At 45.2% G+C, this 16,119-nt stretch overlaps 1 protein-coding gene across 1 annotated transcript in view; it reads left to right on the top strand.

The window, feature by feature from the left end:
• Positions 1-16,119, top strand: part of HTR1F (5-hydroxytryptamine receptor 1F) — a 190,056-nt gene that overhangs the window by 162,738 nt on the left and 11,199 nt on the right. Inside the window, exon 3 of the mRNA XM_034792169.1 lies at positions 11,913-12,050. The gene's annotated coding sequence lies outside the window, so the exon portion shown is untranslated. The remainder of the gene's footprint in view (positions 1-11,912; positions 12,051-16,119) is intronic.

Below are 16,119 nucleotides of genomic sequence, written 5' to 3'. Positions count from 1 at the left end.
TGCACAAGAGCATTAGGACCAAGGGCAGCATTCATTGGAGCAGCCACAATTTGGTGCTGAAACTCTAAGAATCCTCTAGGAAGGAAATATGTATGAACAGATTTGGTGCATAGGAAAGCAATGTATTTGCATCGATGCAGAAGTGTGTGCAAGTAGTACTTGCACTTATTGCTAAAGCTTTTTCCTTGAGAGCCAAACTACAATCCCCTGCTGCCATGCAGCTTGCATTTTATATATATATATAAATTATATATAATGGATTCTCTTATGTTACACAAGTCTAAAACTAGACTTTTATGCTGGCTTCATTCTTCACTCTATAAAGAAGTAGTTGAAAGAAAACAAAGTTACTATAGATCTTGGCTGAATTAAACCATGTCAGCTGTACTCAAACGATAAAGTATAGATAGACGAGCAGCTGTATACTTGACGGCAGCGTCATTCCAGTTAGCCTCTGTCCAGCACAAGAAATTCTTTGACTAAACTCAACAACAAAGCAAATAGCTCACCGAGCAGCTTAGAATATTTGGTAAAAGCTGCAAGTACACTTACCCCATAAGACCATTTTAGAAATTAAAGATCATAAATGTACAACTACGGTCTACAGTAAGTGGTGTTTTATGCAAAGCGCACGCCCTACTTGTGATCTTTCGTTTCTGCCAGTTGATTTCCAAGTGAAGTCCTAGATGTTGGTTTTGCCCTACCGAGCCCAAAAGACAGGCTTGGCTTGTTTAGAGACCCCTCTCTTTCCTTGTGCGATTCCATGGCTTTTGTGATCATCCAAGCTAGTTGTCCCAAGGTTTAAATAAGGTAGGGCTGCTGGAAGGGCATTCTCAGTGAGAGGTCTCCCTTCAGGCAAAAGCCCAGATTCAGTGGCCTTCAGGGCATGCTGCAAGGCTCATCTCTTGCCCGCAATTTGCTGGTAGTGGGTCCTGAGAAGGGCCTTGCGTCAAATAGCTGGAGAGATTGTTAAAAGAAGGAACAATGTGAGATTTTTAAGACTTTCTCCTGAGCACCTCACAATTGTCTAATGTCTTTAGTTTCAACTCCCCGGTGAGGTGAGAAACTGAAGCACAGAGAGATTTATGTATGGGGGTAATGAATTGAATCCAGGTCTCCCTTAGCCCAGGCTAGTGCCCTAACCACTGGACCACCCTTCCCCTCTAAGTGCTAATGTAAAACTGCTAGAGAACAACAATGCAGATTAAAAAAAAAAGATAACATTCATAGGAGAATAACATCTATAATTTTTAAAAATGAGGTTGGAATTAGATAACTAAATTTTAGACTTTTAAGGGGGAAAACAAAGACAACAAGGGTGAAAGGCTGTATCGAGAATCAGAGGAGTCATTGCTACAATTTTAAATTTGCAGGTGTTTATGTGTAAAATATGTTTATAAAATGTTAATTAATGATACAGGTTAATTGATTTAGCTTGTGATATAAGGTGTCATTTTATGTGCAATGAATCATGGTTGTCATATTTTGGCTACTTTCTACAGAAGAGGAATTTGAACCAGATCTCCCACATCCTAGGCAAGTGATCTAACCACAGGCATACTGAGTGTAAGAGGGGTGCCGTCACCACCTCATGTTTTTCCTCAAGAAAAGCCCTAACCCAGGGGGGAGGCAGGCAGGCCTCAGAGCCCAGGCTCCAGTCCACATGTTAATATTGCTATCTTTAGCCCCAGTCAGTTGACCTAGGCTCAGACTCGCTGCCACAGGTATTTTTGTTTGTTTTGTTTTGTTTTGTTGTGGTGTAGATATTCCCTAAGCGGCCTCATTCATTGTACAGGGAGCCTGGACATCTAACACGGGACTGTGAATTATGTTAGGTGGCAGGGCACCTACAGCTAGGTGTTACAATGTTAAGCCTAACTGTCCTTTGTGCATTAATTTAGAGGTGGCCAATCTATGACAGGTAGTACCTGCTCACTGTTCAGGTGGTCTGCATAAACCTCAACATTTTTCTAGCTGTTTCGATACTGTGTTTCATACTCATCGTCTTGAAATCTTGTCCTTCTTTGCTTTGCATGACTCAGGGCTAGCTACACTATATAACTTTGCTGGTGTAGCTATACCAGCAAAGCCCCCTAGCAGAGTTGCAGTGTTAGGGTTAGTGCATACTGGCAAAAGCAGTTCTTTAGCCGTTATAGTTAAACCACCACCCCAAGTGGCACAGCTCTGCTGGCAACATTTTGTAGTGAAGACCTGGACTCTCTCACTCCAGGTTCTCTTCAATAACGCTAGTCATTCCAGCAGGTTATCCTACAAAATTGTGTCCTTTGCTCACTCCTTTTCTTCCTCTACAGACACTCTGTAAAGGGCAGTATCCACTCATAAGGCTTTAACTGCCATCTCTGTGCTGGTGACTCACAGGGCTTCCTCTCCACTCCTGAGTTGTCTCCCTCCAGTCCTGCATCTCACCTTGTCTCTCTGATAGCTCCTGGGTCTTGTTTTCTATGCAGGGGATCCATTTCCAATATGGTACAGTAACAATAAATTCTAAAAAAGAGTCCTGTGGCACCTTATAGACTAACAGACGTATTGGAGCATGAGCTTTTGTGGGTGAATACCCACTTTTTCGTATTCACCCACGAAAGCTCATGCTCCAATACGTCTGTTAGTCTATAAGGTGCCACAGGACTCTTTGCTGCTTTTACAGATCCAGACTAACATGGCTACCCCTTTGATACAATAAATTCTAAGTTAGTCATTACAATAAAAATTATGCATTGTATAGTTAAAAAGATGAACATTCAAGAATTACATTACATACATAAATCTAAAATATATAGTCAGTACAGTTCATAAACACCAAAATGCTCACTTATACAAGTTTTCCACTCCGCCCACACAGCACACTATAAGAACGTCTAGAATGCTGGCGTAGCCAAGTGTACCCAGGGAATATATTCCTTTAAGTCTTTGCTACACATTCAGTAATAAATATATAAAATCAGGAGCATGCATCCAACAAGATATATCCCAGGGGTCGGCAACCTTTCAGAAGTGGTGTGCCGAGTCTTCATTTATTCACTCTAATTTAAGGTTTCGCGTTCCAGTAATACATTTTAACGTTTTTAGAAGGTCTCTTTCTATAAGTCTATAATATATAACTAAACTATTGTTGTATGTAAAGTAAATAAGGTTTTTAAAATGTTTAAGAAGCTTCATTTAAAATTAAATTAAAATGCAGAGCCCCCCCGGACCAGTTGCCAGAACCTGGGCAGCATGAGTGCCACTGAAAATCAGCTCGTGTGCCACCTTCGGCACATGTGCCATAGGTTGCCTACCTCTGGTATATCCATTATATAACAAAACAAGGGTGCAAAGTTAAGGGTGGGTGGGTGGTGTAATTGCACTGTTACCAACTAACAATTTTATCACATGTTTTACAGTATTTTTTCTTAAAGCCCCAACTCCTGTAGGCAGGATCAGGAGAATCTCAGAGAAGGCTGGGGGTGGGGGTGGAGTTTCTAGGTCTTCTGGTTGTGGGTAAAAGCTTGAAAATGCAACCCAAGTGCATACTAAAGGCTCAGAAACCAGAGGACAAATGAAAAGAACCCAAAAATTTTGTTTTAAAATCTCATGATTGACTGTTTAGGATTGGCAATGCTAATTAGGTGGAGTAATGAAGGATTATATGGCAGCATAGAACTGGCGGGATCCCTTAATTGCTCATTTCCAGAATTCTAACATTGTATTTTCTTTGAAGCTTCAGAATGTATGTGAAGTTTAATTTTGTGGTACTGTTAGATGAATACCTTCAAAGCACTTTCAACCATAATTCCTTTTAGTAGGCGTACTAGACCTTCCCCCTGCAATACTTCACCCCACTTCTGCCGCTATGCCTATTAAATTATTTGTGTACTAATTTTACTGTTCTATAATGAAAGAGCATTCAACTTTGCCGTACAGCATTAGTTGATTTTATTTGTTGACACATCCATATTGTCTATTATACATGGTTCCAGTATACTGAAGTTCAAAGATCTCTCTCATTTAATCAATTATTTTACCAAGGCCTGAAGTTACAAGATTAAAAAACAAACCTGGAGTCACTAGATTTGTTCTTTTCCAATGCCCTGAGGGCTTTTTTTGTTTGTTCATTTGTTTTGTTTTCTTAAAAAGCAACCATGGTTGAGTGACTGTAGTTGCTAACTTAGGGTTACCATATGTCCTCTTTTTCCCCGGACACGTCCGGCTTTTCGGCACTCAAACACCCGTCTGGGGGGAATTGCCAAAAAGCCAAACATGTCCGGGAAAATGCCGGCCAGGCACTTCCCCTCCCACGGCGGCTCTCCTCCTCCCCTGACTCTTCGGCTCTGTTTAAGAGCCGAGCTGCCCGAGCGCTATGGGCTTCAGGCAGCCCCCATACCTCCGGATCCTGCGCCGCCGGAGCCCGGGAGGGGAAGTGCCCGGCTGGGGGCGCAGGGTCCGGAGGCAAGGGGGCTGCCTGAAGCCCAAGCGCTACCAGCTTCACGGTTTGCCAGGCAGCCTCCAGACCCTGCGCCCCCAGCTGGGCACTTCCCCTCCCAGGCTCCAGCTGCGCTGGGGAAGCGCCGGCCGGGGGCGCAGGGTCTGGGGGCTGCCCGGCAAACCGTGAAGCCGGTAGCGCTCGGGCAGCCCTTTCCGCGTGGCTGGGAGTGGGAGGGAGGAGGGGGTGGAGTTAGGGCGGGGAAGGGGCGGGGCTGTGGTGGGGAAATGGGCGGGGCCAGGGCCCGTGGAGGGTCCTCTTTTTTTATTTGTTAGATATAGTAACCCTAGCTAACTCCCCTAGAAACCTGACATGCAAATTAGATTGTTAGATCTTAGGAGCAGGAACTAGGTGTTTCTTAGACTGGTCTACACTACAAAAGTAGACTGACATAAGCCACTTTGCATCAACCTAGTTGTGCAAGTGTCTACACTTAAATATGTCTCCTGCCAACGTATGTGCCTCGTTACAGCGACGCAGTACCGCCGCCTCCCCGAGGGGCACTGAGCCATAGTCGATGTGTACTGAGGTCAACACAATGCAAGAGTAGACACTACATTATGATGTCGACCCTAATAGTTCTCCAGCAGCTGTCCCACAATACCCGATGCTGACTGCTCCGCTCACAGTTGTGACCTCCACTGCTCCAGGGTCACAGAGACCGGAAGGGTCACCTCTCCTTTAAAGACCCATGAATTTTTGAAATGCCTTTTCCTGATTGCCCAGCTTGGTGAGCACATCTAGCAGCTCTACATTCTGGTGTGCAACTGCCCAGCTGACCATGCTGGCTTGGACTAGATAAGAGACATTGGATCTCCTGGGCCTGTGGCGAGAAGAGACTGTGCAAGAATCACTATGGATCAGCTGTAGGAATGTGGACATCTACAAGCAGATTGCACAAGGGAGACAAGAGAAGGGGTGCAGCAGGGATCAGCAGTGGTGCTGCCTGAAAGCGAAGGAACTGTGGCAGGCATATAACAGAAGGCCACGGAGGCCAACAGTCAATCTAGTGCTGAGCCATGTGCCACATGTGGCAGAGACCCCACTACCATCCCACAGACCACTGTGGAGCCTGAGTCACGGGCCTGTGGCATGAACAGCGAGGTGGAGGAGGATGGTTGACATGCAAATCGGGAGATGCAGATGTGCTGTGAACCAGGACCCGTTTGGGACTCCACCCAGTGCAGTCAGTCCCTGTGCACGAGCCCAATGCAGGGAAAGGGACACAGGCATGCAGCATATGGGCCTGGGTGGCTTCAGGACACCAGCAGCAATTGTGCTGTCTTACAAGCAGCTGGAATCATCGCGGTCTGTGGGAAATGGTGCCAGTATTCATTGCCATCACCCTATACTCATAATTGAGCAATTCCCTCATTTTCCTCACTGCTGGCAGGTGCTCTGAGTGGCGCTGGGCACAAGCACTCTGAAGCAGAAATGACAATAAGCATGCCTTGTGTAAAAGTTTAGTGGAGCAAGGGAAGGACGTTCTGATTCTTAACTTTTGACTTCTGTTGTGACAGTACTGACAATGGTGCCTGCAGGTGTTTTATCTGCAGCTGCTGCCATTGCAGCCTTGAGGGGTTTCCCCTTTCCACAGCTCTGGAATGTCTGAGCCAGATAAAGAGGAGAAAGAAAAGGATGAGGGATGACTTGTTCAATGATGTCCTGTAAAACAGTGCGCAAAGGGCTTGGAGGGTGAACATTGCAGACAGGTTGGAGAAGTAGACTGGAGAAAGGTCCCAGAGTCCCAGCAGAAGGAGGAGAGGGAGATGCACCAGGACATAATTGGGAATCACAGATGCTGCAGATTCTTGTGGCCCTACATGTTCAACAATCACAGGTTCGCCTCCTTTTGCAGTCCATGGAGAACTCCATTACAGCACCTCACCTGCCACTTTTCCACATTGCATCACGTGCAGGGAGAGGGGAAAACAGCATTCACCGTCTCTTACCTGTAAGTGGCTGCTCCGCGCTGGGGGAAGTAAGGAGTGGGGATGGGGACAGACAGCCCAGATGTGCCTACCTTTAAGATGCAATACAGGCACAGTTCAGTATTTGATTTTTTTTTTTTTTTTTTTTGGTCTATGCTGCTGCCTGATTGTTTACTTCCAGTTCCCCATGGTGTCCGGTTGACTGGTCAGTCCATAACTCTCGTGTTCATATCTTAGATTCAACTATAGAAGAACCTCATTCCTTAGTGCTGTCAAGGTGGCTGATATAGGGCTTCAAGAGCAACGAGGATCCTGGGTCCCTGGGATCACTTTGGGCATTTCAACATTGCCAATGGTAATCCACCCTGCTTGTAGCTTTCCATGTTCTTTAGAGATGCAAGCTTCATGCCCCTTCCCTGACCAGCCAGCAATGAAGTGTCCCTGGTAATCCACCATTGCTTGAATAAGCATACAAAAGTAGCCCTTTCTTCTGATGCACCCTTGTGGCAAGGTGGTTTGGTGCCAAAATAGGGATGTGTGGGTTGTCTGTTGCTCCACCACAGTTCGGGAACCCCATACTGAAAATCCATCCTGTGTCCTGCACATTGCCAAGAATCTCAGTCCTGCATAGCAGGAAACTATTTATTACCTGACAATGGCTCCCACACAGTGGATTTTCCAACTCCAGCATGATTTTCCACTAGCCGGGAGCAATCCAATACTGCAAGTTTCCACAGTACGATTGCCACTCGCATTTCCATTGTCAGTACAGCTCTCATTCTCCTGTCCCTCAGCATCCATAAGTTCTGCAGCCAGTGCTCATCATTCCAAGCCTGTGTTATGGTGTGATCCCACCAGTCACTCCAAGTTTCTGGGGCCCAGAAGCAGCACTCCACCATCTGCAGCTGCTCTGAGAATGCCACCGATAACTTTGAATTGATTCTTGCTATGTCCCAGAGCAATCCGTCCTTAAAGAAATCTTCATGCACTACACTGAGGAGGTTCTTCTTATGGCTCTGCAAACTCCAGAGGATCACACGCCCTGTGGTTGCAACGCTTATAAACAATCATGCAGAGCTGTGCAGACTCCAGGCTTCTGTCAGAGATGGTGGACAGCAAGGAAGGCCATGCGGGTTCATGGGATATTTAACAAAGGCACCAAACTTATTGAGGACATTAGGGGATGGAGACAATTCATGCTGGGAAGTTGACCCCTTGTTCCCACTCGCTTCTGTCCCACCATGGATTGCCAAAACTTCCCAAACCACACTACACTGGCAGGTTGCACACTGGGATACCTACCCATAGTACACTGGCACAAGCACTCCTGGTGAGTACACACACTGCCAACACAAGGAGCCGAGTGTGCACAAGCAATATACTACCTGCAGCGACTTTACGCGGACTTAACTTGCATCAACCAAAGTCTGTAGTGTAGATATGGCCTTACGGTGCCAAGCACAATGGGGCCCTGATCTTTACAGAGGCCAGTGGGTGCTACTGTAATACCCAAAACAAGTCTTACTACAAATCATCGGTTTTGTAAGTGTCTAATTTTCCCCCAAGCATCTCCTCATCATCATCTTTTATTCTGTAATCAGCAGTTTCTGCATGTTGACAAACTCTTTGTTACTTCATAATTGTTCAGTCCTCTTTTCTTTACATTGTTAAAAGCTGGTCATAAAGGAGCTGGTCAGTTGTTTAGCCATCTTAGACTTATTGATTTTTGCCTCCCTCATTTTGTAGTGAGGTCTACTTTCTCTCTGGTATTTCTTTTTTTTTTTTCTTTGCTTTCTGATTCACTGAAACATTTTCAACAAACCCAACTGTGAAACTTGTGTGCTGTCTTGCAACAAAGTGAAGCATTTCAAAGAACTATTGTGCAGTATAGAAAATGTCTATTCTTTTTAGCTTCTAATGTCAAGAAAAAACAAAGCTTTCGAAATGATCATTTCTTTACATTAGAATTTTCTTCTGCAACAAGCTTTGAAAGTCTTCAGTAAATCTAAAGATAAAAGCATCAGACTTCCCAAGACTTTTCTGCTTAGGAGGCTTAAAAGGGTGTGGGAAAGCTCTCTACAGGCATCCTTGGCAGTCAGAACGTAAAGCAGAATTTAAGCTTTCTTGTCTTGAAGTATTTAAAGGCTTTGCTATTGCAGCATATTGGCACTCTTCTGAATATCTTCTACAAGATCACATTAGTAAGCTTTCTGAAGTTAAAAAAAGTATAAAAACTTGCAATACACTTCTAGAGGTAGTTTTATCCTCTGGTTAGAATATGATTTGAGATTTTAGCAGCTCTACTGATGCACAGTTTTCTTGGTTTGTGTGTATGCCATTTAAAGTTGTGCAAATGGTGTTAGACAATCAGCGACCTGTTTTGAATCCCTGAGACAATAATAAAGTTGTTTCTCATTATTAATTCTGAATCATCAGCTTAAGTTTTAAGTCTTTCACTGTCATTTATGCCATGTGTCACAAGTATGTTAGAAAATTATGCAAAGGAACAGGCTTTGTGTGACAGTCTGTTATTTTCCTATCAGAAATGAAAATGCGTTCACCAAGCACTAGAAGCTTAAAAAGCCTGATTTAATAATCAAAGTGTCTCCAACAGAAGGCCTGGCATACCCAGAAGTGAGATTAATACAGAAAAGTTCCTGTAGAAAATAATTCCTACCTGTTTCTTTGGTCTACATTCAGATACCATTTTTAGTGCTATCCTGCTGGTATTAGTTATCTTAAAAGCAAACTTTTGTACAAAAGTTATTTCCATGAATTAGAATGTGAGTTACCCATCGTAACTGGCATTTCCCACCTGTTTCTGGAGAGAAATAAGCTACATCATCAGCAAAAGCACCTTTTTGTCAGTGTAACTGTCTGCACTAGGGCTTTTGACAGCATAGAAATGTTGTAAATTCAATCAATCACACCCCTAACAGACACCATGATACTGGCAAGTTTCTTGCATAGACTAGACCTTAAAAAGCACATGGGAGCAGCAAAGAATTGCTTTCCAGGAAGCAAATCCTAATATGGGGTCTAGACAGTCTAGTCACTGTTTTTAGTACTGTCCCTCTAAGGCACATTCCCAGGCTTAGACCACTTGTCTAACTCCCTTCCCTGGGACATGGGATGCACCATCAAGGTGGGTTAGACCTCCAGTGGGAGAACTCCTGAGCCTCCCCCCAACCCCACTCTCAGTTGCTTACACACAGCTCTCCAATGTTGCACCTAGGCCGGGGCCCCGCAGGTTACTAGTTTAACTCCTTCAGGGGTAACATGGCAGGAAGACAAGGAACACAGGTGTAGCAGAAGAATTTCTTAACAGACACTCCCTCTTGGTTGGAAAATGCCAATTTGTTAAAATCTAAATGCTTTACAGGAATGTGGTGATTTTTGACTAAACTTTTGACAGAAACCTGCCTGGTTTTTGGGCAGCTCACCCAGCTGCTTCCCTGGCAGCACAGGCTTTCAGGCACCCGGGGAGCTTGGGAAACATTCCCAGTGTCTGAACATGTCATCCTTTCTGAAACAAAATTTTGGAATTTCACTTCCACAAAAAAATGTCAGCGTTTTGGCTTTTCATCTCAGGTAGGATGGGACTTTTCCAAAACCTCAACATTTTTCACAATCAGTTGTATAGGTGAGTCTCATTCAAAGGCTGTAACTCCAGCTTGCTCTCATTGATGGGCCTTCTGTGAGGCATCAAACAGCTTTCCCAAGCAGGGCAGCTGTCTAGAATGCAATACAACAAGCTGCCCTGGGGCAAGTTCAGACTAGTGTTTAACACAGAATTAATATTTTGATGCCACCATGTCCCCATCTGCCTCACATCAATGTGGACAAAACCTGTAAAGTGGACACCATAGCGAGAGAGGAATGCTTACCAACATATAAAAAGTCCAAGTCAAAGGAGAGATATTAGACAATTATGATGAAGTTAGAGTAAATAAAAAGGGAGAAAACTACTAGATGACACACTTATATGATACGATTTGAGAATTGTTATGTAATCTTTACAGACTATCATAATCCATAAGCATTAAGGGAGCAAAATTGGGATTGTACATGCAATTGTAACTTTGGCATTTTCCGTGGTTAACCATACACTGCTTAATGTTCTCCTGTTTTGCACAGAATAGTTGAATACTGGCATGCTTTTTTTTGCTTGTGACCCCAATGGAATACTTATGAGAGCAGCTAATCTCACAGGTATCTTGGTGAGCAAATAGCACAATAGTATCTTTCTGTAGGGCCAGTCAATATTTTGAAAGTGCAGCTTTCTAATTCTGTAGACTGAAATATATGGATCTTTGCCAGTTACATGGTTGCCTGTGCAATTTGTTGTGTAAATAGGGCTAATTTGTTGCCACTTGAATGATTTAAACTGCCCAAGTTTTTATAGATCAGACCAAAAAACAAAAAACCTTTTCTTCTGGCATAGCCTGACAAGACTAAAGAAACATATGTTTTAAGGAGCCAAGACTCAAATCTGTTCAGTTGATTGTTGGCAGCACGATGTCAAATGTGACTAGCTGTGAATTATTAATGTGAATTTGCTAGAGGCTTAGGCAGTGGGTGCACATGTCTTATAAAAGTTACAAAGTAGATGTTCCTCCAAAATATTTGACTAAAAAGGACCATCTTTCTTTAACACCACCATTCTCACTCTTCGCAGGTTGGTGACCCCTTATTCGAAGTAAAGTATTCGCAACCCCCTTGCATTTTTTTTTTTACTCTTGTACAGTAACACCAATGCTAAGCCTGTTGAAGTGTGTGTGTGTGTGTGTGTGTGTGTGTGTGTGTGTGTGTGTGTGTGTGTGTGTTCAAGAGGTTGACAGAGGATACTTGAACATGAAGGATAAGGTTGGGAGTAGGGAGAAAAAAATTCTTTGCTTTAGATGGTAGTAAATTTTCAGTGCCTTTCATGACCCCCTCGGGTTCACAACCCACTGGTTGAAAAACTGCTTTACAACATAAATTAAGATGTTTTATGGTATGTCCACTCTTCAACCATCCCTGATCCAGTTCAGTTGAGAATTATGAGGGGCGGCCTCCTACACAGTATAAAGTAAATCAGGTGGTTTACATAGATCCAGGTTTCACAAACAGTGATCCATGGAATACTTGCTGAATTTCCATGGAGTGCTGGTTGGTTAACAGGACCTGGCTCTCCTCCTTGTTTTTTCTCTGCCGGATCAGAACAGATGGCAGAGGGAGATGAAATGAAGAGCAAACACAGCGTGACTAATTTTTCCCCCCAAAAAAAGAAACAGGCATGCATAAGTACTTTCCCAATATTATTATTCCACATAAGCAATTGCTGTAGTTGCCATAGAAGCGGGAGGGGAGATGGGTCAGACTATCACAAATGTGAGGGGTAGTGTCCCTGAGGCACTATCTCCTGTAAGAGCCCATCCAGGCTAAAACACCAAACAGTCTGAGAATGCTTATTGCACACAGTTATCACATTTTTGCTTGAAGATGTTCTTTTGTTACAGACGGGGAAACCTGGAGCAGTCACTAATCCCTGAAAATTACCCCAGCAGGCACTCCGCCACTCATGTCTGAGGAGACGAAGAAAAGACTGCCAGGGTTACATCTCTCCATGATACCCACAGCTTCAGTAAAACATGAAGGTGAGTTCACTAGCCATCTGTGACTGCCTCAGTTCTTTTTCTATTGTCTGAAAGTGCGCATTTAAAGAGCTGTCTGAAAAGGAATGCTTTTTTACAGACTCTCTGCCCCAACACAAACTGACGAGAAATTTGTTAGCTAGATTTATAGACCTATTATATAGATACAAAAAATACCTGAAGGAGGTTTGTTATACATCTAGTATATTACCTTCTCAGTTATTACCCCTGACATCAGAGCGTGGCGGAGTTCAAGTCAATAGCCCATGGATTTGTACATCTTGCATGGGAGGCATTCTCAGGGTACTCTAGCCTTTACTTTCCCATCTTGGTACATTGGCTTTCAGAGGCCGTGCAATGTGCTGTCTTTACTCAGGCTTCTCCCAAGGGGATGGTTTGATAATGGAGTTCTTTATTATCTTTAGTTGACACTAGTTCTGCTGATACGTGCATGGTTTTATAGTTATTTTTGGTGTATGGGCCTAGAAGGCCACAATAGACCCATTTCTACAAGCTGAAAGGATAAATAATTCCAGTTAAGTGAGGCTCAGCTGTGAGAGCTAAATTGGTTTTGTAGTATTGTTCTTCTAGCTGGCCAGTAAATTTAGTCCAAAATCTACTACCTAGAAATGCAGGCAGCAGCCGACGTGTTCTTGAACATTCCTCCAAATATCAGCAGGAGAAAAGCTAATAGCAGAGGGGTTTCCCCCGTCTGGTTAAAGCCAGATTCAGCTTCTGTACCTGCCTCGAGGATATTTGTTTTAAAGCTACTTGTTGTGTGTTTCATTTTCGGTTCCTTCAAAGGTTATCATCTTTGTTTTTTTAAATCAGATTACATAAAACCTGTAGAAGGTGTTTCTCTAGAAAGGCAGGCAGCAGGAGAGGTGTCCTTGAACATTCCTTAGACTGCAACAGTCTTTTTTTTTTTTTTTAAACCAAAGGCAAATGTTACCTGAAAGCTTGCTTTTGAGCAGGGTAGTTCACACTGAAGAGAAGACTGGCTCTGGTCAGGATGCTGTGGATGGCAGCTTCCTGACTCCCAGTGCACGGGTGCCTCATATGTTCTCCGTCCCTCCCATCTCAAGCTCTTTGTCCAGAGGTAGAGTTGTATGGTGCCTGAGGACCATGAGAATGGCAGTTTCCCAATCTATCACTATTTGGCTAAGCATTGCTCTTCTCTCCCACCTTACTTTGGGAGCTGGGTCTTAGGGTCTTTCTGCTACACACCCACCTCCACCTATCACACACCACCCCCTGAGGCCCAAGCCCCACCTGCAGAGCAGGGCGGAACCGGGAGAAGTTATCCCCAGACACCCTGACCTCCCCTCCTCTGCTCGACACTCTGACCCCACATTCAAAGCGAGATTCCACTGCTTCTGGGATTGATCACCCCAGGATTGAAGTGTTCTTGCTCTGGAGTTGCCAGCACAGGTCTGGCTCTTCCCCCTTTGCTATTACAGTGGTACACACCAGAAACTACTGGTCACCAGATTTAAGGTCAGGAAGGAGTTTACTCACTTGGCTTAGTCCAAAAGGGTTCTTTTCCTTCCAGTAAGTGCCTGTCATCCCTTCTGTTGGGTGTGGTCCTCACTGGGCAACTGCCATGTGGATGACTAAGATTTTTGTTTTAGATGTCTGGGCATGGGGATGGTCAAAATGCATCAGGCCCATTTTCAAAAGTGAGTTAGGCTTTTAAGTGCCTTGATAATTTTATCTTTTATTTACAAAAACTCATTTTAGGGCTGGTCTACACTAACACTGTAAATTGATCTAAGTTATGCAAGTTCAGTTACGTAACTGAAGTTGACATAACTTAGGTCGTTTTACAGCGGTGTCTACACTGCGCTATGTTGACAGGAGACACTTTCCCATCGACTTAGCTTGTCTTTGCCAAACCCATTAAATGGACACCACGGCATCAATTGCAGCAGTGCCCATTTAGCCTGTAGCGTAGACGTGGCCTTAGAGTACCAGCAGGGCCAGCTCCAGGCACCAGCTTGCCAAGCAGGTGCTTGGGGCGGCCACTCCCCGAGGGCGGGCGGCACGTGCACCTATTCGGCAGCAATTCAGCGGACGGTCCCTCACTCCCGCTCAGAGCGAAGAACCTCCTGCTGAATTGCTGCCACAGATCGCGATCGCGGCTTTTTTTTTTTTTGGCGCCACTTGGGGCGGCAAAAACCCTGGAGCCGGCCCTGGGTACCATTCGGTGGTAAGGTATTAAACTGACCTGATATCCAGAAACCAGGCTTAGTTCATCTACATCCTGGACCAAAGAAGCTAGCAATAGGACCAGCAGGAGGGCAGGATAAACCTCAATACAGGTATGGAGTCTTTCCTTCCTGGAGGGAGAGTAGTATGCAGGATTGACTCATAGGATATTGGGGAGACATGGTTGTACCTTAGGATGGGTCCTGTAGGGTTAAGAAGGAAGAAAACAAGCATTGGGACAAGGTGTCCAATTAGCAGTTTGAATTTAACATTCTCAGGCCAAATTAAGCTGGTCTAAGGAAAGATATGGCAAGAGCTTTCTATGTTATATTACTATGCTTTTAATATTTTATTTCAGCGTAAACTATGGAGCAGAAGGTGTGGTATCTAAACTGCAGAGATTTAACCTCTTCTCTCTCTCTCTCTCACACACACACACACACACACACACACACACACACACACACACACACACACAAACTGATAGGGTGGGGTGATATATCATGCAATATAGTACTCTGAGCCCTGCCACTAGGAACTGCATATATCTTGTGATTTCAAAATATGTGAGGAGATCCCTTTGTCTTAGAAATATATTGCAGATGCAGATAGTTTCTACTCGTTTTACATTTTTTCCACTTGCAAATATTTTATTCTACGGTATATTGACTCTAAACATCATATTTATAACATATGTTGTCTACAAAGATCCTGTCTAGTTTTTTGTTTTTGTTTTTAAAGTTGCTGTTGCTATGCCAGAAGTACAGCTGGTGCTTTACAGGAAATACAAAGACAAGGAGCTTGATCCTCTTCTGTGCTGACCTCAGTCTGTGCAGCTGTTTGGGAGGCCAGGGGGTGTGAGGCCCCTTTCCACCTTCCCTGATCCAATGGTCAGCTAGTTTCTGTAACTTCTACCAGCAGTTCCACAAGTCCAGGACAACTGAGCACAGTGCCTTCCAGCCCTAGCTCGCCCTCTACACCGGATGGGGGAAGCTGGTGGTGCAAGTTTCTGGCCCTGTGCGTCTGTGCTTTACAATACTGGGGGATTCCTCTACAGCGGGGAATCTCTGGCTGGCTTTTTAGGGCAGCTCAAACTCCCTTCTAGGCTGTTAAAGTCTAAACAAAGAGTTTACTGCTCTATAATATCAGTCATCAAGATTGTAAACAGAAAAGACAGCAGGGATGGTCACTTTTGGGAAACATTAAGATACAAAATCACATGGAATAGTCAGATTAATTCTATCTGTTGCTATACATCCAAAGTTACTTGCAACGATAGGTACTCACCCATAAGAGTAAAACATTTAGATTAAAGTTCTTCATGCACCAGTAGGGTTACCATATTTTGAGCCTCCAAAAGAAGGACACTCCACCGGGCCCCGGCCCTGCCCCCAGCCCTGCCCCCCTCCGCTCCCCCGCCCCAACTCTGCCCCCTCCCCTGCTTCCCACGAACATTTGATTCGCGGGAAGCCTGAAGCAGGTAAGGGGGAGTGTGGGGGGAGGAGGCGCGGCCCAGGCTGGCCCCCCCGGCGTTTCTAGCCTGGGTCGGCTCGGGCCCTGGGGTGCCGGCCCCGGGCCCGGCCGAGCACCCCTGGCCCGCCCAGCACTGCCAGTACCCAGACCCCCAGCCGAGCACCCCCCAGCCCCGCCGGCCTGCTCAGCACCCCCCGGACCCGCGGCTGAGCACCCCCCCGCCCCGCCGGCGCTCGGCCCCGCCGGTCCCCGGTGCTCGGTGCCCCCGGTCCCTGGCACCCCCGGCGCTCGGCCCTGCTGGCCCCCGGCGCTCGGCGCCCCCAGTCCCCGGCCCCGCTGGCCCCCGGTCCCGCCGGCCCCCAGCACTCGGTGCCCTCGGCCCCCGGAGATC

Source organism: Trachemys scripta, chromosome 1 (assembly GCF_013100865.1).
Source record: "Trachemys scripta elegans isolate TJP31775 chromosome 1, CAS_Tse_1.0, whole genome shotgun sequence".
Taxonomy (NCBI): domain Eukaryota; kingdom Metazoa; phylum Chordata; order Testudines; family Emydidae; genus Trachemys; species Trachemys scripta.
This window is presented reverse-complemented; position numbering and strand designations above follow the sequence as displayed.